The 26,671-nt window shown below is 38.5% G+C and overlaps 1 protein-coding gene across 6 annotated transcripts in view; it reads left to right on the top strand.

Moving 5' to 3' along the window:
* PALLD (palladin, cytoskeletal associated protein) overlaps positions 1–26,671 on the top strand; it is a 355,143-nt gene that overhangs the window by 250,944 nt on the left and 77,528 nt on the right. The gene's annotated exons all lie outside the window — the stretch shown is intronic.

The following is a 26,671-nucleotide window of genomic DNA, read 5'->3' as shown; positions in this document are numbered from 1 at the left end:
CCCCCCCCCATTATACTATTGTGGCTTTCCATGACATAAACAGCATGTTACACTGTTGGCAGCTAAGGAGCAGGAGACATTTTGGAGATGAAGACCGTGAGGAATATCCAGAGTTTAAACAGTTGAAAGCAGTCTGTTGACATTCCTGGGATCTAATGATGTTAGTGAGGGAAGGGGAATGTACAAGGAATCAGCAAGCCTGATTTGGCCACACCACTGTTGCTCCATCGTGCTTTTCCTAATTCTTGCCCAGGGATGTGTTTGGCTCAGTCCTTCTTCTGTCCCCACTAGCTTGATGATCCACTTGCTTTGTGACCAAACCATTGCGTAGGACCTAACACTCTCCACTTTCTCTTCTTTCCTCCCAGTTGAAACAACATGGCAGAAATGTCCATCAAGAAACTTTCAGAGATTTTCCTTCTATTTTAGTTCTGTGATTCTTTTCCCTCTTGTGATAGTGATTGAATCCAAACCCTCTAAGACCCTGCATATGTACCTCAGAAAGCTAAAATCACAGGTGGCTTTTCTCTGTGGTCTCATCACCATAGTAGTGGCAGCAAAGTCCTATCATCTAATTTTAATAGTTCTATGACCAAGTCTTGCCTGCTGTTACCAAAAGTAAAGGAGTTAATTCAACATAGAAGACTGTAGCATCAGTCACTTGGCCCTTGCTTCACAGCCTATATGTGTTCCTGCGTGTCAGCTTAATCTTGAGCAATTTATTTTAAATGGTGGTCACCTATCTATTTTATAAAAAGTTGCAACTCTTGTCCAAGGAAAACAACTTTTAATTTTTTTAATTTTCTTTTTTAAACTGTTTCAAATAGCCAGAAAAAGGCTATTCTGTCAGTTCTGTTTTGATCCTTTTTGTTTTATCACATTCCAGTAGAGCAGGCGCTTGAAATCATGATTTGTATTCCTGGGCTGAAGCTAGTTGGCTTTCCCTCATTATAAAGGATATTACATAAATACTTAGTATACATAGCATAACTGCCTGTATACAAAATGCATAGCATTTGGAGATCTTTGGTTCTGGCCAAGTGCTGTAGAAATGTGTGAAGTTATTATATGCATAAATATTTTGTCTCTTTAGAAGCCTATGATTGATTCTCCAATACTTAAAAAAAATGACTAATAATTCTGTCACTTTGGATTACAACAACAGGAAGTGATACAGAATAACACATTTTACAGTACATTTTCAGAATCCTGCAGCAGAAGCTGCCTAGAGCAGGCTACATGTACTCGTAAGTTTCAACATATTCCGATGAGTATGCACTTACCAAAATCGCGACTTTGCAATTTTTCACAGAAGCTGTGATTTCAGGTGAGCTCCATGAAAGAGCATGAGCTCCCTGAAAAAAAAAATCTTACCAAAAATAAAATGCTGGCTTCCTCTGCAGATCTAGCAGTCCTTGCAGCTGCTGCAGCCCAGCTGTGCAGCCTGCTAGGACAAGAATGGGGGAAGAAGGGCTGTTGACATGGCAAGATGGCTGCCACACCTCCCCTCACAGCTGATTGGATATGAGGACTATCCATTATATGACCCTGCCCCTCTCCACCAATTGGCGGCAAGAGGTGAGCCGCATGATGGACAGCCCTCACAGCCAATCAGCAGCAAGGGGCAGGGCTATATGATGGACAGCCCTCATAGCCTGTCAGCAGTGAGGGGCAGAGCCACTGGGCCTCCTCAGCCAATCAGAGGCGTGGCAGGGAGGCTGCTGTTCTTGGCCCATGAAAATGGTTGCTAGCCCCACAATATGGACTCTAAATCAGCTGGCAGCTGCCTCGAATTCAGTAGACCCCCTACTTCAGATAGCCCTATGAATTCCTAGGAGGAGGAATACAGCTGATTCAAATACCAGCTGATTCATTTAGGACATTTTAATGCCTTTTGGTTTAGCAAAACATCACTTTGTGACTGCAGCATTCCAAAAAGAACTCCAACTCCAGTTCATTTCAGTGAGTTCAGTGTGTCTTTCTCCTCTTCCCAATTGTCCCTATTCAAATATTTTGAAGTTTAGGTACAGTACTGCATAGGAGAATCAGTTTTCTAGAGAGGAAGTAGTTGTTAAAGCAGTGTGGGGGAGAAGGCTGTGGGCATTGCTAGCCTGATTTTGCGCATCTTACAGTAATGGTGCATGCATGGCTTTTTTATGTGAGAGAGAAATGAAATAAACTCTTGACTTAAGTGTATTCCTAGCCAATTGTGCGTGTATCACCTTGAATGCCAACAAACTCTTTAGATACCCATCCCTACTCCTGTATGATTGCTGCACTGTTAACAGTTCTGTTTGAGTTTAACCTCTTGGAATTATGACATGGTACAGTTTCCATTGTTGCCTGTTTAAATCTGGTTGGGCCAATTTACAACTAGTTTTATAATCTTGAACTGACCTTCAGTTTTTTTTCAAATGGAGTATTCATAGATTTTTAAGGGAAGAAGTATAATTTATATTTATTTTAGTATTCCCGCCTACATAAAACAGGTTATTACTCAGTTATTTCTGCCTTAAATCCATGATTTGAGTTACAGCATATCTTTTGAAGACACAGTCGTGATTGAAAGATTTCAAGAAATATAGCTAGACTTAATCACCTTAATCAGAAACTGCACATTGTAAAATGTCATACCGCTTTTCATTTATATGGAAAATGTCATCACTAAGGATCTCAAAATGTTGTGTTTCTCAGTGAAACACAGCTATTTGCAGCATTTGAGGGCATAAGGGGGGGAAACAGTGGTTGGTGCAGACAACAGTACTACAGTAGTACGTACAATGCAGTCTTCAACTATCCAAACTGATTTAAGTATTAGTTGAGTTTTCATTTTAAAAGTAAAAGAGTACTCTTTACTAAAAGAGTAATTTCCATCAGCTTCCTAGTGCTATCTGTTATCCAGTGATCAATGGAAATTATTTCCTAATTCTGTCTCATTCTTTTCTGTGTCATTCCAGGACCTCTGCTGTCATAACTACCAGCACATTGACATAATTCTTGTCACCGGTGTAGTGGGGGTACAAATTAAGTGCTTCACTTACTTATTCATCTTTCATGTTTCCCTTTCTTTAGTCCCTGAGGTAGCAATATTCCACATATATTAGGAAATCATCACTTTTATTATTGGAAATGTCTTATTACCAGAAACAAAGAATTACAGAAGTTGGATGATGGAAAGTTACATTTACACTAGAGGGAGAAATGTCACGGCATCTACATTTGTTATATAAATTATTTTTGTATCCCTCCCTTTTACATCTTTGCCATATATTTTGTCCCACATTTGGGCTTTGCGTGGTTGAAGTTCATTGTCAGCTGGGAAAGTCTCTCAAGATAGCCACACCAGCCCCTATTTTTTTTAATTTGTCTTCCAGACCCATAAAATGGCACCTTTTTTTTTCTTGAAGAGCTGTTCCAAAATTCTTCAGGCCTTACAAGTGTACTTATTTAAGAAAACAATGGTTAGTGAACTCCATTTATTGTCCTCCACTCTTAATTTGTTCAGTACTGTTAACTACATGTCTCTAGGATGAGGCGAGTTACACCTCAGGGGAGTTACACAGGTGAGTTTTATCTCTAAGGTGAGTTATACAGAAAGTGGCATGTGTTACAGTAAGGCTAGGGACAAAAATTATACATAAACCGGTGTAAGTGATCAGAAACCAGTTCAAATCTGTAACACAGCAGAAGTTCAGTGGACATAAACCACTTTCAAAATGGCCAAAACTGGTTTAAAATAAACCTAGATAGATGTAGTATCAGACTTAACTGATTTAGGTTAAATCAGTTTATTGAACTTATGTCCCAGGTCCCCTTCAGATTCAGGTTCACTCAGTCCCCAGCATCCCAGGCTGCTTTGCACCTTCTCCACAAACCTTCCCCGCTTCCCTCCATCACAAGGTGGGTAGACTAGCCTTGGCCCAAGCTGTCTGCTGTCGCCAAGTAGGAAGGTGAGCTTTAGCACCTCCTGGCTTCTGGGCTGGGCCACTGAAGGTATGTGGCTGCATTTCTGGAATCAAAAGTGAATATTTGTTTACTTGCGTATCAGTTCAGTCTATGCATTTTAGACTAACCTGCAAAGACTGAATCAGTTCAACCTTGAGCTTTTTGACTGTTTGGTCTTAGCCTAAGAGTTCCTTTTTTGTTTAAAGTAGGAATTTCCTTTGGGAGAGCAGGCTGTTTCATATTCAGGCTACCTATGTGCTTCCAATATTGTGAGACATCTATATGGTTTATTTACCTGGAATAAACTAAATGCTAACTTTAATAACAATATCCACTTGAAACCAAATGTGTGTGGACCAAGCATGGGTTTGGAAATGAAAGTTCCTAACTTGAATTTTGAGTTTGCATGCCTATGTTTATATAGATGTGTTTCTGAAAATTTAAATATGTTCTGTATTTATTTACAAAATTGAAGTAAGTTTCTATGTCAGCGGAAGGAAAACATTTGATCCAGCCAAACTGAACAGAGTAATGTAAAGGTGTGAGCAGGGAAGGCTCTTGGAATAAATAGCATCCATTCTTTACTCCTTTTTCATTTCTTCATGGAAATAAGCATCTACATCCAATTCATGTATTTATTGGAATACATTTAGAATATATTCATCACTTCAGATGATGAAACGTAATTAAATAAAATAATAATATGCTTCTTGCAACATGCAGCATCAGTAGAACTCTGCAAACTCTGACAGCCATCCTCTGATTGGTTAAAAAAAGCACGGCCAGGAAGAAAACAGTGGTATAGATTTTCTGAAGAGAACTTTGAGTTCAATTCTAATCTGAAAAATCATGAACAATTACTAATCTGGGCATGAAAATGTGGAATGCTTCTCAACTCCAAAGGAAAAATATAATCATTTATTAGAAATGGGGAAAATACCAAAAGAAAAGATTTTTTTTTTTTATTAAAGGAAAAAAAATCAACTCCAAAATAAATTCATCTAAGTTTTTATTGAAAAGTATGAACGTCCTACTTTGTCGTTTTTCACTGTGGATGAAAGTGATGTGGAAGTCTAGGAAATATAAACAACCTTCATGTGTATTGGAAGGTTAGCAGCAGCTATTTTTGCAAAACTTCTGTCTGCTGCTGTCAGAATTATGTTAATTCCACAGAATGTTTTCTTTCCTTTCATATGCATTTTGTATTTGATTTATTAGAAATTTCTCTATTGTTTGTAATGGAAACAGATGCAAAAACACTGGGCAGCATGTTAACATACAGCAAATGCCTTTTTGTCAAAAAGTGGGGGAAACAAGAATTACAAACTCTTGCAGCTCGAAGGAGTGTAACTCAAACTCAGCAAACTGTACTAATTGAGAAAGGGATCCTGAAAAACAAGGGTGATACGGCATAGGCATAACACATCAAACTTGACTGTAGTTTTCAGATATCTAGTAATGCCTTCTTTTTTTAAGCACATTGAGGAATCCACAGTAACTCTGAGGGACTCTTATTATGAAGTTGCTAGAGTTAGAAAGCTTTAGTGAAGAATCACTGAGTCATGAAGTTGGTGTTCTCTTCTCTGACTAATCTGTATATATTATTGAGTACCTGCTTCAGTCCCAAAGTGCTGGCTTTACTGCTACAACAGTCCGTCTCTTTCTTCATCTGAAAAAGTTATACTCTGGCTTTGTTATAATAGACCACGTAGAGGTTGAAAAGGTAAGGTCAGAGGATACTGCAATGTGTGTTTATATGCTGTGTGCTTTTTTGATTATGTAAATGCATGGCAAAAACTAAGTGATGGAGAGTGAAAGGACCCGGCTTCATAATGACGACTTTTTGTAATGTAAGCTTCTGGATTGCATCTCTTGCAAGTAGATTTTTTTGTTACTATTTACTAACCCTTTTACAGTGTTAACCACTTTGCAATTACAGCCAAGCTCAGATAATGCACTTTATTTGCAGTCTCTAGTATCATATTAGTTTTTCCAAGTGTAGTTGTGATGATAATGTGGGCAGCAGCAGCTGTGCATGTCTGTACCTTTTCCCCTCTCTTTTACTCAAACTGGGATGAACCAATTGTTAGTATGTATGACAGAGCTGTAAATCGTGAGGATACTTGCAGCCTTCCTTTGACGGAGACTTTTCTCAGAACCAGAAAGTAATTCTTGGGTTAGAACAGAATTGGCCACAGGCAGAGGACTCTTTACACGTTAGAAAGCTTGTCACTCACGATGCTAGTTTGTTACAAACATCAAAAACTTTGAACACTGGGGAATTTGGTAGGTGGTATACTAGCATTTGGGGACCCATCATTTATGTACTCTCTTGTTAATTATTTTTCTCAAATATTTTTAATTGAGAGATGAGAGAAATTTAAGCATTACCTAATAACTTTGTAAGGTATAACAGAAAAATCTTTGGAACTGCTTGGTTTTTTTTATAAGCTGTAGCAGACATTTGCTTAAATTTTAGTAGCGAAGGCAAAAGTACGTGAAAGTTTCCTGGCAGCGGGGACATAATTAGAAAGAACGCTGGGAAAAGTAAGACTTGCCTTCCTTATAATGATGTGTTTACAGAAACTTGGAAAGCAGAGATATGCATTGGCTATCAAAGGAAACCAATGTCTGCTGTTGGAACATTTGGATCAGCCTTAGATTAAGGAATATGGCTCATCTAAAAATAGGAATAGACATATCTCATATTTTATTAGATATTGAAGTCAAGGAGCCATTTTTCTTAATATTTTGTGGGTTGTACTGAGCTGCATCCACTGGCCCCCAAGTAGCAAATTTCACACACGTTTTTCTGGTATGGACTTTGTGGGATGTGCTGGTTGAACTGTCACCTGAAAAGTATTGTGTTCACTCTCAAGTCTGGACACAGCAAACTCCTGTGAAGCACTAGTATGGAAAGAAAATGCATGTTGCTCTTACTGAATCCCAGTAGCCTCTGGGAACACAGAACTAAGCTATGATTCACAGTACAAATACCAGACATGGAAGGATTAAGATATCTAACTGATACCAGGAAAAATGGACAAACCATGAAAAGCTCAGCAGTTTGAGTCAGTTTGATTCATCTGAACAGCACCCTTAATCTTCTGTACACTACTTGAGTCTGTAAAAGTGGGGAAAAAGTTATGAGAATAGAATTTTGTCACTTCCTACTTTTTGGTTGGGCAACAAATATTACTTGTCTTTCAAACGGCATTCCAGATGTCCATTTCTACCACAAGAAATTTCTTCTGATAGAAAAAATAACCTAAGAGCTGGACTGGCAGGCAAGCTTTCCAGTTGGGGAAGTAGAGAGCTGTTCCCTGGGCTGCCCCTGCCCATTAATTGACAGCCTGTCCTCTCCCCTGCCTGGGAAAGGGGGAGGATGTCAAACGGCAGTTAGCGGCTGCTGAAAAGAAGCAACTGCTACAGACAGCTAAAGAGGGTTCACGCCTTGGGAGAATCTCTCCAGTCCTGCCAATGAGCTGATTGGCAGAAGGGGGACATTCTCACATGGTGGATACCTTCCCAGTTCTCCCCCACAGAAAATAAATCCATCTCCTTGCACAGGGGAGTGGGGACACTTAGGCATGGGGTGAGGTAGCGGCATGACAGCCTGCCTTACCCCCCCCTGCTCCAGGCTGACCTAGAGCACTGCAGGACAAGCTGGAGACATTTTGCTGCAGTGGCAAGGCTCCCAAGGTTTACTACTGTGGCACAGCACCCTGCCTCACCCAGCACTGCTCTAGGGCAGCTGGGTGACAAGAGGAAGCTGGAGGGGCCAGGAGCCAGCTAAGGAAAGCCAATGTGCACCCAGTTCTTAGACCCCCCAGCTTCCCCTTCCCCTACCTACAATCACTCAGCTGAGCAGTGGGAGCCATATTTTATAAGCCAGCTTCCCAGTCCAGCTCTTGACTCCTCACACGGCCTTGTCACCCTGCTGTCCAGCTGAGTGGCAAGGCAGCTATTTAAAAGCCAGTAGCTGGAAAGAGTCCCTGAGCCCTGCCCTGGCCTGGCTTTTAAATCACTGCTTTCCTGCTCAGCTGGGTGGTGGGGACACCAAAGAGAAGCCAGCAGGAGCTGGCAAAGCTCTCTGCCTCTACTCAAAACTGCCAGAGGAAGAAGCAGGCCTGAATGTCTGCACACTTTTGGTTTCTACTGGAAGAATGATGATTCTCTCATTAGATACTGAACATCTGTACTCAGCCATAGCTAGAACCAGAAGCTGAGGGAGTTGGGCTGCTGAGAAAATGTCTAGGGTTCTTAAAAGTTGTCACAACTTTTGTGAACCTCTGGAAATATTCAGTTTAGCTTTGGTTGGTGTCCTGGCTGGACAAAGGGACATAAACCTTTCACTCATCCCTAAGAGTGATAGAAGAAATTAAATCTGAAAAAGTGTTTGCCAAGTTGCCATGCATCACAATCAGACATTACATCAAGTTCGAGTGATGTACAGAATGGGAAGTCGGTATTAACAATCTGCAGATATTTTAGTGACTTTTAGCTGTAGCTTTATATCCAAGGTATTTGTTTGGGTGAAATATCCCATACAGAGTAAACGACCTTTTAACTGGATATTAAGCAGCTTTAGGAATCAACTAATAACAAAAAACGCTTTATTAGAAAAATGCATTTTGTATTCCCTGATTAACAGGTCACCGAATATTTACTGAATCAGAAATCTGATGACTAAGAATCAATATAACTACAATATAGGAAGTGTGAAATCTGTGTAAAACACCCCAGTATAGCATCTCTTATTTTGTTAAAGTGGAATTGGGTATTGGTAAGGACTTGGCCAAGTTTCTCTTGATGGACCTTCACTAGAGTGTTGTGTTTGGGTCCCACACAGAAGACCTATATGCTTGGTCTAGGCCTCTGGCATGCTTCCTGTGCAAAGACTCTTCACAGAAATGGAACCCTATAGTCCAGCTACCCTTGGCCTTGTGGACGCTTTAGGCATATCTATAGGCGCTCTGGGAGTCACTCTAAATAAATTTTCCAGAGCGTCAGATGTATTAGTGTCCCCACACTGAAAAATGGCAGTGGGGACACTTTAACTAAAGTTCTTCGCACAAACTTTAGTTAAAGCACCCCCATCACAATTTTTCAGCATAGGGACACTGACATATGTGACACTGGTGTTTGCTGGAGCGAGGTAATTACCATGCTTCAGCAGACTCAATCTTGCAAATAACAGCACATTGGAGCTGCCTCACTGCATGCATATAGGCACCCTGTGGTATCAATGGCTGTCTGTAGTATTCACCAACCCAATTGAGTTTCCCTTGCAGGGATTGATATTTGCAACGCTTATCCTATGGACTTGTGTGTTTGTGTGTGTGTGTGTGTGTGTGTGTGTGTGTGTGTGTGTGTGTGTGTGTGTGTGTGTGTTAATACAGTTTAAATTGCCTAATTCGGACTTCATTAACTTTAATTCTCATTCAGTGAGGATTAGTTCATTTGGACTGGAGCTAATTTTCATTCAGACTACAGATATCCACGCGTATATCATAACAGCTGTAGTCTGGATTAAACCTAGAAAATTGTAACTTCTATAAACAGCCCCTGCTTCCAGAGCTCTGTCCTTGACTCCTTGTGGACACTTTGGTTTGCAGTTTACTTCTCCTAGAATATGATAAAACACATGACTAACTATTTTAAAAGGCACAAGACATCTGCAGCTCTAGACAAAATAGTGAAACATCTATGTGCTCCTCTATGCCACAGATTCTTCACTCAGTTTTGAGTTTAGGTCAGAGTCATTTAGTATGTTCAGGATCCTCTTCCTTCTTTTTTTGTACACATTTGCTTTCCGTCTTTCCATCTGTGGTTTCTTCTCTTCCTCTCTAAAACAGCTGGCAATAGTACTTCTTTCATTATGTTGTATTCTTCCCTCTGCGATATGACCCTCTGAAAAACCTCATCAAGTGTTCACCCAAAAGGGGATCCATTACCTAACTAATTGCCCAATAGATAGAACCAGTTTTCTTAATTTAGTCATGTTCTTTGTTCAAAATTTTTTTCTATTTGAATAGGAGAAATTTCCACTCAGCTGTCCTCCCACAATGTCCCATGCCCATTGTTAGCTCTGTGTCACCCCGTAAATGCAGCAGAAAAAGCAGATCAGTTTTACAATCATAATTGAAGTTGTTTGTATGATTAAGATGCATTCAGCTGTCATTACTTCAGACAGAATTCACAAGTATATAGTTTCCCTTTATCGTGTGCCCATTTTGAAAATCTTCCTATAAACACATGCAAACAAGTGAAGATACTTTTTCACCTGCTTAATAGAGTACTTGCCTTTGAAGTCATAGGCAAGATTTTGGTATGGTATTGGCTTGTCATCATACTTCAATACATGTAATTCTATGGCCCACTAGAGTGGTACAAGACACCTCTAGATATAAGTTTTTGGGCTTTGTTGGATCTCTTCATGGACGTAGGATTTTTCTGAATAAGTAATTCCTGTCTGTAATTTATTTAGTTTTATATACTAACAGTAACTAAAGTGATCCAGGTTTGCATTTTACACGGTACATGAACCTATGAGCATATTAGCAAACAGCAGAGAAGACAAGGGAGTGAGGCATTAGATATTTTGACAATTTATTTTACACCCTCTTTTAGAGGGCATGCAGGGACTCAACAAAATAAAGTCTGTTATGGTGGAGTAATGATGATGCAGACACCATTAACTATATTGCAGTTAGGCAACCTACTAACAGAGAGTATAGTGGCTAGATCAGTGACCAGCCTCATTCAAGATTAGAGCTGATGAAATACTGGAAATTGAAGGAAAACCTGCCTATTCTTCAAACAACAAATGAGTATCCAACCAACACCATTCTAAAGTTATTCTGAATTTATTGTATTTCTTGTGATCTTATTCATACCAAAAATCAGTCTATTTATATATGAAAAGGATTGTAGTTGCACAATTTCAGTATGAGATTTTTTTTTTATGCTCTTGTGTTTCTTGTACCTTCATGAAGGAGTGATCAAGATTTTTTGATCTTTTTGATTCCAGGAAAGCATCCTATGTAGACTTTTCCTTAGGTTTACACACCCAGGTTTGTTCAAGCTTCATCCTTGGGTTTCCACTGGTCGCTCGCGCTCTCTCTCTCTCTTTCTCTCTCTCTGTCGGTGCTACACGAGCTGCTAAATGTGCAGTAAACTAATTCTGCATATTAGCATGTCATGGTAAAAGCTGTGCTAATACACTAATGAGCAGTAGAATTAGGCTATGGTGCATTAGGGTCACTAAATAGGCGTGCACCAACGCTACTGCGTAAGAGTGCCGATTACTGCACATTGAGTTTGTACCTGATATTACAGGTACTAAACTTAATGCACACTACCTATAGTATGTTAATGCATGTGTAGACGCACCCTCTCACCCATCCCCTCCTCCCACCCACACATATTCTGGGCATGTCTACAAGTGCATTGATGCTGGCTTACATTTACTGCGCAGTAAGCAGGAATAGGCTGATGTCTACATGTGCAGGTGTTAAAATGCATTAATGCTGTTTGTGGACTGACTTGGGACTAAAGTTAGTCCCAAGTCAGTCCACACATACAGTTTTACTGTGCAGTAAGGTGTCTATACGTGTGTTACTGCACAGTAACTAATCGGGCATAAATTTGATACCTGCATTGCACACCCCAGGAATCCAGAAGCCAGAGCCAAGTTGGCATAGTTCGACTTACTTACTATGCAGTACGGGTCTGTGCATGTAGATGCACGCCTGTACTGCACAGTAAATGCACATATGTAGATGCGTCCACACAGACCCTACCCTTCTCCTAAAACATATCCTGGGACAACCCTGTATACAAGTGCTTCACATGTCCTCTTGCTTTGGGTAGAGGCTGCTAATGTTCAGCTCACCAATTCCCTAAAGGAACTTAATTATATATATTATATATTTTCCCTCAAAGGAGAGTGGCTCTTATAACCTAACACTTAAAAATAAATTTTCAGTCTTGAAAGAAAAAGTAGAGATTAGGCAGACTGAAGTTCCAGACATGGTGGGTTTTATAGAAATAGACTAAAATTGATGAGGAGAAGAGAAATTAAGAAAATGATAATGCCATATGGCTTGGGGAGAATGAAGGGCAAAGAATGATAATGCCATATGGCTTGGGGGGAATGAAGGGCAAGGGAGGAAAGGGAGTCTAGAGTAGAAAAATAAAACAGAAGCAAGGTGGTTAAAATTATTCTCAAAATGTGGCTATGATACTGTAGCTCACTGTTTTAAATTCAGATTTTTAACTTGAAGAAACTATCAGGAAACTATTAACTATCACAAAACTAACATTGCGTTAAACATAATGTCACTTGTGCTCATTCTTTTTCACTTTTTTCATTTTTTGGTAGAAAAATCATATTTGTGGTGTATTTCTTTCTGAACTATGTTAAATACTTAGTAATGATGGAATTACAGGACTTTGAGAGGCAATGAGCTGTTGAGAGGGGGTTAATACTCCAAATATATTTAATTGTTTTAATGTATGACAAAAATAGGGTATTATTTGATAATCTAATAGTTGGCTGCATATAACACACTCTAATCAAAATATCTTTATGCAATTCTAAATTCACAAATCATTTTCCTTCTTAAAACTTCCCTACATATTCTTTACAGATAGTGTTTCAGTGAGAGAGTAGTTATCCATGATTGTAATACCATTTTTGGAATGCAGTTATTACTTCATAATAGCTGTAGTATCAGTATTAAATGATTTTATGTCCATAAAATAAAGAACGCTATATCCACTTGAAACAATGGAGAGAACCTGGGTAGACATGTAGATAATTAAGTTAAAATATGTCCAACTTACTTAGGCTACCACCTTTGCAGTGCAGAAAGTCCAAGGGCATGTTTCACAAGATCAAATGTCAAGATCTTAGTTTTACATCTTATCTAAAAATTAGTATTTTATTAAATTAAAACTTTTATATTTTATCACATTTTCCATCAATATGAATACAGAACAATGAGGACTTAAAGAAACTACTTATCAAGCATCCAAAAAAAACAGTTTATAGATTACCACAAGACTGACATTTTCTAGGAAATACTGTCTTCCACTTTGCTGTCTAGGCACTTCATATAGTCACTCCTGTACCTACTTGATGCACTCCAAGTTCTGCAAAGACAGGAAGTTTGCATTTCCTTTATTGGGTCACAGCACAATTGTATTTATTGTATTGTATGCAGCATGTTGAAAAGCTTTCCTTTTCCATAATTTATAGCTGTAACCACTTCTGACTGGTGAAACACAAAGCAAGGACACAAAGGAGCTGATTGCAATTCCCCAAGTGTAAAGGTGTTTAGGGGCCAGTTTGCCTTAGCAAATTTAATATAGTTTATATAAAAAAAAAACAGCTCTAAACTAATTCCTAGTTGCAGTGGCCCAAAATGGGCAACTCTATTGCCACTGTGCCCTTTAAGCTCGAGCACTACTGGTTATGCAGTCCTAGCTGTAAGCCACCTGGGAATTCTTCCTGCTCTGGGGGAAGCAAGCACAAGTTAACTGCTTAAGACGGCTATCAAACTCTTTTGTGTCAGTGGAACAGCATGAAACAGCAGTAGTGTGCCCAGAATTGTGCCCATTATTTTTTCCAGAATGGACTTTTTATTGTATATTTTATTCTCATTAGTATTGGGAAGGCTAAACCTCTACTTACTGGTTCCTTTTGGAAGATCTCAATCAAGAAAAGGCTATGTGAAGCTTACAATACAAACCCCAGTCTTAATTAAAAAGCTATTCTGGAACACAAGTTTGTCTGTCAAGCCCTACTCTACAATGTTGCCAATGTAGTGCCACATTGGTAACCAACCTCTGGTAAATATTCACAAAGAGGTATATGTTTCATTATTCCTGAAGATTTTGTTTGATGAAAACATCTAGAAAAAGGCAGTCATTTGCAGACATGATGTGTCAGCCAGCAGAAATGTACAGGAAAAGTTTTTGGTTTTCATTGGCAAAGGCCTTGCATTTTTTCCAGACAGAAATGTAAAAATAGATTAACATAAAAAAATCTGTTTAAGTAATGCTAATATTGATACTGACAACAAAGGCCATCATAGGACAGGATCTGAGAGTCCTCTAAATAATTAAATATTAGGGGAGATGAGGACAGAACATAAATGTTTTTTTCAAACGTCCCTGCTTTTCTTAATTCATAATATAAACATAATATAAATATAAAATGAGATGCATGTAACTGAAACATGGTTTCTAGAATTGTTTTGATTCCATTATTCACATCTGAATGATTTTGTCATTAAAGGTATTAGATGTAATATTTAGATTTTGTCCAGTGGACTAAATTTTTCAATTGCACTTTAAAAATAAGCCATTTGAAGGATGTATTTCAAAGATCAAGAAATATGCTCTGGCAACATGTAGTGGACTAAAACACACATGGCTAACCACAGGTGGCACAGACAGCCTCTGCATGTGGTATATGTCAGATCAAGAAAGGAGCAAGGAGCACAGTGGCATATAGGGAAGAAAGCAGAGCAACAGATTGGGTAGTGAGCACAGGGCAGAAAGGAGAAAGAGCAGCAAATCGGGCAGGGAATTGGAGTGGCACTCAGAGTGTGGGGGCCAAATTTGTGGCATGCCTGCCAAAAAGTTGGCCTCCACCTGTCCAGGGAAATCTCATAATGAATTATTGAACAACCTCTGGAAAACAGAAAATTGTTACAAAACAAACTTTTTGATTCTTGTACTTTAGAATCACATGAAGTATGATCCCAATTTTTTTAGCCACTCTGCATACATTCATCTAGTTTAAATTAGTGGAGCTAGGGACAGAAATTACACATAAACCAGTATAGGTGATTGGAAACTGGTCTAAACCTGTAACAGAACAGAAGTTCAGTGCACATAGACAGATTTCAGAATGGCAGAATCTGATTTAAGATGGACCTGGATGGATTAAGTATCAGATTTAATCAGTTTAGGTTAGACCATTCTATTGAGCTTCTGCTCCAGATCCCCTCCCGACTCAAGCTAGTTCACAGTCCCCCAGCATCCCAGGATGCCTTAAATCAGGCCTGCCCAATGAGAAACTTTAGCTAGGAACAGACATTGCATTTGGAATGCAACATTTGGAAAATTTATGCCTTTGTCTGTCCCAGCACAGAAATGTCCCAGAATTGATGTGTATATGCATCTCCCTTCCAATCAGGGTTTTTTGAGTGGCTGAGTATAACTGCCACTTTTCTGCCATTGGTTCAATGATGCAATCCTGGGGTAACCATTCAGACATACTTCACAATGTTCCAGGGTAAACTGCTAGTCCTTGTTATCGTGTGGACTTTTTTTAGTATTTATACCAGGATAAAGGACCTCAATATCTGAATGACAGCATTTTGTCCTGAGATAAAATGGTTTAGTTGTATAAAAATCCAAAAATGCAATTTATATTACATGCATATAATTATGTATGTACATAGTATAGCTGGTAGTATATTTCATTTTCTCTCTTTTGTGGTACTCATCCATAAGGATGATGTTTAAATCAGTTTATTTACATACAAAACATTTTTAATGAGTCCAACTTTGGCTATCAGAGCAGATTCACCCAGGCAACATAAAATGTTTTGAACAAATTGAAAGAGTATTTCTTGACAGAGAAACCCAGTGGTGCTGTATTTCTTCCAACCCACCTCACTGTACTTATTTTGGCACTAAAATACAAAGCCTTTGTTTTCAGTGTCTAAAGGTTTCAGAAGGGCACCTGGATTTATGGCTGTACTATAGCAACCAAAGATGTGGTGAATTTTCCAGTACATGTGGGACTTCGAAAAACTCAGAGGTGGTCATCATATTTTGTGGATGAGATTTTTCCATGCAGTCTTTGTGTGTGTAAGGGAGAGAGATGCTTCCTGTACTTGTTTTTAGGGGATCAAGTAATAAATCAGGATCTTGAATGCTCACTTACTGGGGACTGAGAGATCAGTTATTTGCAAAAGGGTACCAGTGCAGCTCTCTTCCCAGCGCATGTCTTAAATGTTTAAAACATTTTTTAATAAAGTTCAGTAAGCCTGTAGATAAACCCAGTAGTTGCCAGAGGTCTTAGTGGCTTAGTGCATTAGACACCATGTCCTAGGCCAGATCCAGCCTTTTTCATGGGTGAGATCCAGCATGGGGCACGAGGGTTGGTGGGAATGATGGCAGTGGCTGTTTGCTTTGGTATATGTATTTGTGGTATAAGTTCCCTTAACCTTACTTAAAAAAGAAAAGAAAAATTGTCATCTGTTCAGCATAAATGTTGATAATATCAAATTAATATCCTAATGATTAAAACAGTAATCTTTGCTGTTATACTACTTTTCATGGCGTCTCAGACTCTAATCCTTTCTATAGCCCTATGATGTAGGAATTTCACCACCTTATAGAAGGGGAAACTGAGACGCAGGGGATCAGGGTCATAACTCCCAGTGAAGTTGAAAATTAGTTCCAAGGTGTCATAAGGTGGACATCAAAAAGGCACCAAAGTCAGTAGATTCTTTGACCAAAATATTCAAATGACCTGTCCAAAGGCACGTACAAAGTCTGTAGAAAAGCTAGGGCCCATGTTTCCTTAAGCCCCAATCCATTTTCTTAACCAAAACACCATGCTGCTTCTCTCAAATATAATATTCCTATCTAAAGATGCTAAATAATCTAGCCATGCTCTTTGGCCCTGTACAAAGATCAAATGATACACTATGAAAGATTATTTCCTTTGAAAAATATTTTTTTATATCTGTGTAAAAAATTGCAGACCAGTATATAAAATAAAAAGAGGTACAACTTCTCTATCCGTTCAAAAAATCATTGTAATCTGTCATTAAAAGATACAGTAAAAGTTCAAAATATAATAAAAGTGTGTTTTCTTGTCCTGTGAGTCTGTAGTATGTTGCCAGTGGTTCCCACTCTTTATGGTATTTCTGCTAGAACTTTTGAGGTCACTAACTCAACTTTTTTTAGAGGCTCATCAGGAATTTCTGACAAATGCCTGCTTACATCTGCTGCTGCTACTTATTATAACTTTTTCCTAAAAACAAAAGAAAATATATATTTTATTACAAGCTATATTGGAATGTATTATCTTAAAGTCAATTCTAGGCCACCTTATAAAAAAGACATAGAGCTAGATTCTACTTTTGAAAATGTGAAAATACTATGTTAAATGGGAGTAGTGCTTGCATATTTGTCCACATACAAGATTAAAAACAATGCATATCATATAAACCAAAATGCCACATCAAAGTATTCTGAAACAAAGAAAAGACATTCAACTGTTATTATGAGGTTAGTTCTCTGGTTGTCCATAAGCAACAGGAGAGAACATCCCACAGTATTTCTGGGACTTGAGAAACAAATATAAAAATAATATCCCTCCTGCTAGTTTTTTCTTGTACCTCCATCCCTTCTGAACTTAGCTTTGGTAGCTAGAAAGAGGGCAACAAGATAGAGGTCAACAATGTAACAGGAGTCCTGTCCAGTGACACTTTCAAACAGTTAGTGCCAGTATTTTTCCTGAATCCACTTCTGTAGAAAACCTGAAGCTGCAGACCAGTCCAGTCCAGGATCTCCTTTACCCTGTTCCTCTAGCCCAGTGGTGCTCAACCTCTTTGCCTAGTGGGCCCAATGAGTAGTGCCCAGTCTGTCTGCAGGCCAGATCCAGCTGGTGGTCCCGATTCAGTACCAAGAGGTGGGCACAGTAGGGCCCTGTGCAGCCACATGGGGTGGGGCAGGAGTCAGCCTGGCCTCAACCCAGCCCCATGGGGTGGGGGAAGGGGTTTGATCCAGCCCCACAGGATGAGGGTGGGGAGAGGGGGCACTGTGCAGAGGGAAGAGGGTATGGACTGGCTCTGACCAGTTGTGGAAACTGGGATTTAGGAATTTAGCAGAAGGGGAGGGTGGCTGTATTAATTGTCACTGCTCCCCCGCTGCCAAATTTACCAACCCGTGGGGAACCCCAGAGGCTGGCTGCCAAGTCTTTATCAGTCACATTTGGCCTGCAGGTCAGAGGTTGAACAACCCTGCTGTAGCCTGCAAACATCTGTATGGACTCTTTCAGTACCAGCTGCAGGCAACAGAGCAACCTTTTCTGTAACCTGTAGTACCACATGCTGCAGTAAGCCAATTTTGATATCAGAACGGCATGTCTAATGGTAACATGGTAATCCAATCCAATCAGTCTGTAAGAAATACAGCCTCCTGGTAGACACATTCTTAGGACAGTGACATGCAACTCGGACCACATACAGTCACAGCTAACACTGGATCAAGGACCTCAGCTAGACTCTGGGTCCCTGTAGTAAAAAACAAAATAAACACTTTCTAGCATATAAAATGACATTTTAAAGACCTGGGTTTTAAGTATACCCTTCTTTGTTCTGCATTTTACCCAAAGATCCTGTAACACTTAACTGCAGTTACCATAATTACTGTAGAATGGTCTGAGTACTTCTGCAGATTTGGAGAAAAAGAGTGAAGGAAGTTAAAGACAGAAAATAGATCCACGCAGGATTGTGGCTCTCCAGATAGTTGAAGGTTCTGTTTGTTACGGAGTGAAGTAATAAGCCAAGTGCTTATGAACCCATTGTACAAATGAGTTCTGTTGTCTAATCTGATCTGAGTCATCTCAGTAGTATTTTTTTTCATGAGGATTTGATCATTATAATCTGTGGACACAGCTGTTGATATTAGGGGGAAAGTCAAAGTGATAAATATTTTGTTGTAGAAAAAAATGTGTGTTTGGGTTTTTGTTTTTTTTTAATTAACTGACTTTTCTTATGCCCCTAGATCAGACGTATGTAACCAGTATTTGACAGAGCACATAATATTGTCTAGTTTAAGAACAGGTAATGGGAGGCTTAAGTCACTGAAGTTGGACTTACTTTCTTGTTGAAAAAGGGAAAACATGGATAGAAATACAAAATACTTTTTGCTAGCCTCTCTGTTTTTGCACTGTGTACAGTATTTTCTGTCATTGCCTTGAGAGGAGGTACAGCAGCAAAAGCAGTAGTGGAGACTGAGCAATAGTGTAACGTTGGGTGGGAAAATGGGGCACCAGCCCGTAGCTAACACTTAGAGGAGTGCCAGAATAGCAGCTCTCCAGGGAGTCTGTGGTACTGCAGCAGCAGCAGTCCTGTGCCATGTCTATAGCCACAGCAACTGGGTGCAAGGACTCTGCTGTTGCTGTATAGTTTGAGTCCCCACAGCAGGTAAGACTGCCCCACCCTCACACTGTGGTGCCTCCCCCAACAAGGTTTTGCCCAGGGCTCAGCAATCCCTCACCCCCACTGGCAGGGTTTTATCCAGGGCACAAAACTTGCCAGTTATGCTGCTGTTAAAGAGTAATATTGCTTTTAGAGCTTCAGCAAAACGGTTCTGTGTTCATGTTACCAAAGCTCACTTCTTCACATCTGCTGCTTTTCCCCAGAAACTAAGAAATGCTATTATCATAACTGCCACTTCAAACACATATTTGCTACAGTATTGTTAGAGTCTTGTGATATGATTCTTTCTGGGTGCAAACTTTGGACTTCCCTTTTTGGACAGATTGTATCTAGGATAGTAAAGAACCACTGAGGGATAACTGGGTTATAATAGATTACAGAAGAGCAATATCTTGCCAACTGGGCTGAAGATCATTTGCAAATAAGACTCACAGAGCACATTAAGTCCTTTTTTGGATTAAGCAGATGGTCCTTTGAGTATTAATACCAACAAAGGGAAAAGGCATACCCTGCTTACTAAGTGAAATCTGGCATGTCCTCTAGTAAAGAAACTACATGTTTGCACATGATACTATTTAAACACTTTCATTGATGAATAGTAGGGCAGAATACAATACCTGTATGCAAAAAGCTGATCTGGGTCAAATGAAAGTAATGCTCTTTAAAAAGCCTAAGTGATTACTATTTATGTGAAATATCATAGGAGGGCATCTGTCTCTCTTGAAAATATTTTGTCATTCTATGAAGTTTTTTTAGTGGTGTGGAAGTGAAGTTGGTTATATGGAGTCAATTAAAGAGGGTCTGTAATGAAGATGAAAATCTAAGTTTTATCTGGTAAGACCTTTGAATAAAATTTTGTTTCATCAATCAAAAGTGTTTATTTAAAAAAAAGTGTTAGAAACCAAATACAACAGGATAATGCTAATGCATTGGGACTCAATACTTTTTATGCCGGGCTTCCCTCTTCAATGCTCCTTCCTCTGGTGTACTATGGATAGAGCTGCAATACTTCTGTTGGGCTGAATTGAGAAGGGCAGGTAGTCGTAATGCCCTGATTACTCGGGGACTGAGGTGAAGTTCAAAACCTCCCTGCTTAGCTGGAGCAGACAGCTTGGGCAAAGGCTAGCGCACCCACCCTGCAAGGGGGAGGGGGGGTTTACAGGGGAGGTGCAAAGCATCATGGAATGCCAGGGAACTGAGAGTTAACTGGGATTTGGAGGGGATCTGTGACAGAAGTTCAATAAACCAATTTAACCTAAGTCAGTTAACTCTGATACAACAGCCATCCAGGTTTATCTTATACTGGTTTTGGTCATTTTGAAAGCAGTTTCTGTGCACTTAACTTATGTTGTGTTACAGATTTGAACCAGTTTTCGATCATTTATACCAGTTCATGTGTAATTTTTGTCCATAGCCCTAGAGGAAAACTGCTTCTCTCACATCACTGATGGTCCTTTATATAGCAAAGTATGATAGAAATCTACTGTCAAATGTGCTTAAATCTTTTTTGAAAATCTCTGATATTAATTTCTGGGGTAGTTTATGGAAAAAGATTATCCTCTACTTAATTATTTGAGTACTATGTTGTATTTCTATGGACTATAAAATGTGTTGCCCTTTTAATTATAGAATATCCATTCTTTTGGATGAAAATTAGTACTGACATGAGTTACTGAAAAGGGTGAGGTTTAAATTGTATCATAAATTTTTCAGTGAACAGACTAGTGTTTGTTGTAACAGAGAGCTCTTGCTAAATTTGTTGCATGAGTTTTAAGTTTTTCTTCTCTTTAGTAGTTGGTAGAGGTTATTGCAGCATTCTGTGAAAGGACATGGAAGTGTTGTTGAGTGCTACATTTGATTTAGGGATTTTTGGGGAACACCAGATACACAGAAACACTATAGTTTTCTCATTTGGCCTGAGAAATATAGCTTGTGCTTCAGTGTTACCCCTCGGGTGCTGTCTAATTTCTGGTCTAGATTGAACAGTTGTAGTATGGATTTCTGAATTCACTACTCTCTCCTTATCCACTTTCAAGTGTACAGTTTCCTGTCATTTAGATGATGTTGCACATTGGTATTCAGAGGTTTTGTTGAAGAGGTTTTCCCTCTTCAGGGAAAACCTGTACTGATTAGAATATTTTATCACAAATTAATGGAGAATCTCAGGAATCCATGACTTTATTCAATCAAATTCTTGTCTCAACCCCTTGAGGTACAACTCAAATATGAGATCTCTGTAAATCAAATAGTTTACCGTCACTAACCAAATAACAGATTGGCTCCAAAAACTGAGGAGCATATGATCAAATAAGAGTTGTTGTGTGCACATGAAATTTACTACACAGCTGTTTATCTGTTTTAATTCAGCTAATAGTGGAAAATGTCAGAAGTTATTTTAAAATGTTTGAGGTCCTTGCTCACTCAAGGATTATGGTGTAAAGTAATTTTTGAAGCAGAATAGCTATTCTTGACTGCTTGTGTAGATGCCTTTTTTCTGGAATAAGAGCCTTCAGGAAGTCAGTCAGGAATAGCTATTCCAGAATACCATATTTTCTCACATACAACATGTCCCAGAATATAATAGTTTTTGAAAGGTAGAATGAAGAAAAAAAGATCTTTCCTTATAGTAAGTAACTGAGTAGCAGCAGCTAGAGAGATGAACCTGCTCATTGTTCTGCTCCTTGTAGATTACTACATATTTTACTTTTGGTTTTTGCTAGTAAGTGGCAGCACCTGCTCTTGCTGCATTTCTTACATATACACAAATTTCCAGCAGTTGGTTTTTGGGGAAAAGGTGTGCACTGTATGTGAGAAAATACAGTAATTCGCCTTCTAGACAAATCAAAATGGTTCTGACAACAGAAGTCTCCTTGTCTAAAATAGCTGCTGAAACAGTGAACATTTCTGAACAGGCAATATTGATCCAGTAATGAAAATTAACAGTGACAACAGTTGAGCCATGTAGGATCACAGAGCATCCTTTTGAGAGAAAATGATTTGATTTTCCCCAGAATCTATAGCATTTCTGTTTTATGAATGATAGCAATATATGGTAAGTGTTAACCATAGTTCTTTTTTTAATAATAAAATTTCTGTCGACACTTCAATGTCTGATCTTTTTCTCAGGAACTTTTTGTTTATTTTGGCCCTCAGCCTACTCTATACTAATGTTGTAAAGCAAAACTGAACATTTAAACCTAAAAATATTCATTTTACTTTATTTCTCTAGTCTTCCATACTTAGCAGAGGTTTTTACTGTCTTTTAAAATGTTTTTTTCTCCCTAACATCACACACACAAACCATTGGATAACAGTAATAAAATGAGAAGTTCAGGCAGTGTGTACTATGAAGGGAACCAGAGGTATTTTAATGTTACAGTGAAAATGAAATATTACTTTTGTAAGCATACTCTCATCTTTGAATGTTATAGATTGTAGAAATGGTCTTATAGAATTCAGTTAAACACATCATGATCTTTCTGCTAGTCAGTGGAAATACACACGACTTGGTTTTTTTTAAGCAAAGTGATTGAAGGCCATAAAGCAGCAGTTCTCAACCTTTTTTGATTTGAGACATCCCTAATAGTACTAATATTGTGCAGCACCCTGCAACACCCTTAAAGACTTCACAGCACCCCAAGAGGCTTTGGTAGAAGAAATTGGAGATATTAGGGTAGTACCTTAGAATAAGGACTGTAAGAGAATATCAAAATCAGGTTTGTTGAACAAGGTTGGCATAATTCCAACCTTTTTTCTGGATGGCAGGATGATGAGCAACCCCTGCTAATGTGCAGAGGCTCTATTTTATCTTATGCCTAAAGTGTTGATGAAAGATGAATCTGGAACTATTAGATCATGTTATCACTTTGTTCCTAAGGTAATGGATGAAGCATTGCCTTCAACAGTTGAGAGGGATCATGCAGATTATTTGCTTTTGGAAAATTATCCTTTTTTCCTACAATGCTATAAATGCAAAAAAGATGTCATCAGTTGGACAAAAACTCAATCTGTGCATCTACTACAAAAATAAATGTGATGTTTTATGCCTTCAAAATTAATGCTAGAGGGGTTCTTTTATGAGAGGTAGTATATTTATACTACATTTTGTCCACATATATTACTAGCAGCTTATTCTTGCTTCTCATGAACAGAGCAGTTAATTTTGCTGTTTCCTTTGATAGGTATTAGATTATTTATTTCTCTTTCATATGTTTGAGATATGTCATTTAAGCTACCTGAAATGGTATATAACTACAAGCTCTCATTCAAATTTATCCATGAATTTAAAGCTTTGGAAAGATGCTACAGTGATGCCAGGGAAACCAAAATAGCCTATCTACAGAAAATTTCCCACACTGAGTTGTTCCTCAACTTTCTCATGGAGAGATTTAAGAGTGACATGTCTGTATCTTCTTTGCTGAGCTTGCTAACAGGGGTTACAGGAGTGGTGGCATTTTGAAATGTTGAGACTGCACTTCTGGGAGATGAGCTGAGGCTACCAAATGCTCAACAGATTTGCCACTTTCATCATTACTAGCTAATTTTAAATTGGTGATCTAGAGGTAAAATATTCTACATCCCATTACTAATGTGCTGTGCCAACCTTTCAGTAATCACAAGTTTACAGGATATTTTAAGTCTTATTCCAAAACCAACAACTGGAATCTGAGAAAGATTCTTAAAATACATTATCTTTCAAACCTGGGTGAAGGAAGTTAGACATATCTATGAACAGCCTGATTTTCAGAAATGATAATTACCCATTGCTATTGTTAACTTCAGGAATTACTGATTTACTAAATTACTGATTTAGGTGCCCAGCTTAAGTTTTGCAAGTTTGAAAAATGTTGGGATAACTCCAAGAGTGGATCCAGAAAGGGCATGGAGTGGTACAGTTGCATCCCCCACCCTTTTTTCCTGCTCCACTCAAAACTTTAAAACCAACTGCCTGGGTATGGTAATAGCATTTCTATTCCAGCAGTACTGAGTGTCAGTTGTCTTTGTGACTCATTATCATCTCCCTGATTCCTACTAATCTTTTTCTACTCCACAAGTATTGATGCCCCTCTATTCCTTTTAAAGGTCTGGATGTTCCACTATTCAAACTATCCCTTCTTCTGCAATTTTGCTGTCTCTCAGAAGAGAGACATTACCAGGAATGGCTGTTTCACAGCCCTGCAGACTGTTTTAGCTCTAGCTAAAAACTTAACTCTGCTGTGATAACATTAACACAAGTGTAGAAATGGCTAACAGTGAAGTTTTGGAAATACTGTCAAGATGCTCAAGCAAGCTAATTTTTGTTTTATGACTATGAATAAGAGACATACAATTTAATTATAATGACTACAGGACTAATGACAATATCTTTTGACTGTTTTGATTATTTTTTGCCTAGTTGTGTTTTTGAAAACTTTATATATAATCCAGCAAATCAGTGCACATGCCAATAGTTATATTTGTTTTGCTTTGATCTTAAACTGAATAATATAGTCTTAGCCCTCTAGCATATTAGTAAAGCTTCTAGTTTCTCTTTAACTGTAGAAAAATGTGTTGTGTGTGTGATGTGCCACATCATCTGCAACTCCACTTTTCAAAGTCCTAGATCTGCCCAGGGATCTGTCCATATGCAGTTGTTGTTGTTGTTTTGATTACTACTTAGATGTATATCTCACCTCCCCAGAAAGGCTCAAAACAAAAATTCCATTCCACCCCAACTACTCCCAAATCTGTGCCCATCGCCTGTGAGAGCTAACTTTCCATCCCATCCCAAGTGTGCTTCCTAACCAGCTTTCCCATCTAGGTATAGAGAACCTCTAAAGCAGTTCTCAACATTTTTAGACTCAAGACACCCCTCGTTAGAGTTCAGGCACCCCTTGAAAAATTCAGGCTCTTAGCTTTCACATGTTTCTTGACTATGGAAAAATAATAGAATAATTCAGTTGCAAAGAATTCAGAAAGATGGCAATAGGCCAGAATGTTTTTGACAATAAGGATTCCCATTTGAAATCTCTAGGATGATCTTGTGACTCAGATGTCAATATTTGAACACTTAATATTGTATGAAACCCTTAAAAGGTTTCTCAAGGCATATTGGGGTGCCATAGCACCTTGGTTGAGAACCACAGCTCTAGAATATAGTTCAAATGAGAGTTCCTTTTCTAGCTGCTATATAGAATAGGCTAGCTTGCTTTCATAATAGACTGCTAAAATAGATGAGCTAGAAAGAGACTGTCTACTGAATTTTTTCCATTCAAGTTTATTTTAACAGATGTTTTCTCTGTTTTCACAATGACAGTGTAAAATGGGACAACACTCAAAACACAAGAGAGAACTAAAAAAACAACTTACTAAGCAGCAATTGTGTCCTCCAGAGATCACCAGGCTTTTAAGTCAACTTTTAGTGTACCTTACCTTTGATTTATGTTTGATAAACACAATTGCTCTATTATTCAAACCTATTTGGGGGTTCAAATTTTTCTTCTTTTTATTCCCTAAACTTTCTTGGAAATTGTGAACATTGCAAAAGTGGTCTTTTAAAAAATAAGCATAAGCTGAGACAAATAATTTGGAAGGAAGAATATGGATTTTTTTTTCATTTATTTATTTATTTTTATTTTTTTACTACTAAGCCAATTCATCCCTCATTAGAGTTACCAAGGATGAAGCTGGCCTGGTGAATGTTGTTTTTTATGGCTTTGTTACTCAGATAGCTGAGCTTCAAGTTACGTCAAATATCTTCATTTTCAATTAAATTGAACTGGACAATGAGTATGGATTGTGTGTGTGGTGGGATGGGGGTGGGGATAGTACTGAGTGGGCATGTCTACATGTGCAGTTTAATACATAGTGGCCTATTTTACTGTGCATTAAAGCATCACATCAAAAACAATGCTAATACACTAATGCGCTGTAAAAATAGGCTAATGTGCATTAAGCATTACTAAAAAAGCATGTGTTTTTGCTACTGCACATTAGGGCAGCCTAATGCATATTTATTTAGTACCTCACATTAGAGGTACTAAATTTAATGCACAGTAACAAAAGCACATTCATGAATGTGAAGATGTGCCCAGTACGTATTAAACATTCTACATTTAGTTTTTAGGCAGGACTCATGACAAAAAGGAAAGCTTCTTGCACTTTATGGCTATACATTTCACCTAATTTAAAATCACTTTATCCCTATGTGCTTCAGCTCTAGGCTCCATTGCATGAATACACTCAACAAAAATAAATGCAAATCCGGTATGAAGGCAGCACATGTAAAACACTTGATTTTCTCACTGAGGAATGAAGTGCCCTAATTTCACTATAGCTTAATCTGCATTTCCAGGAAATCAGTACCACTATTTGTAAATTAAGGGATACACATAATTTTTAATAGCCTTTGTTTCATGCTAATTATTCTCAATCAGGGTGCCAAAACAACCCGGAGTGCCATGAGATCCTTTGAGGGGCTGAGGAGA

This window comes from Alligator sinensis, unplaced genomic scaffold (assembly GCF_000455745.1).
Source record: "Alligator sinensis unplaced genomic scaffold, ASM45574v1 scaffold512_2, whole genome shotgun sequence".
Lineage (NCBI taxonomy): Eukaryota > Metazoa > Chordata > Crocodylia > Alligatoridae > Alligator > Alligator sinensis.
The sequence above is the reverse complement of the archived record's forward strand: the minus strand, read 5'-3'. Positions and strand labels throughout refer to the sequence as shown.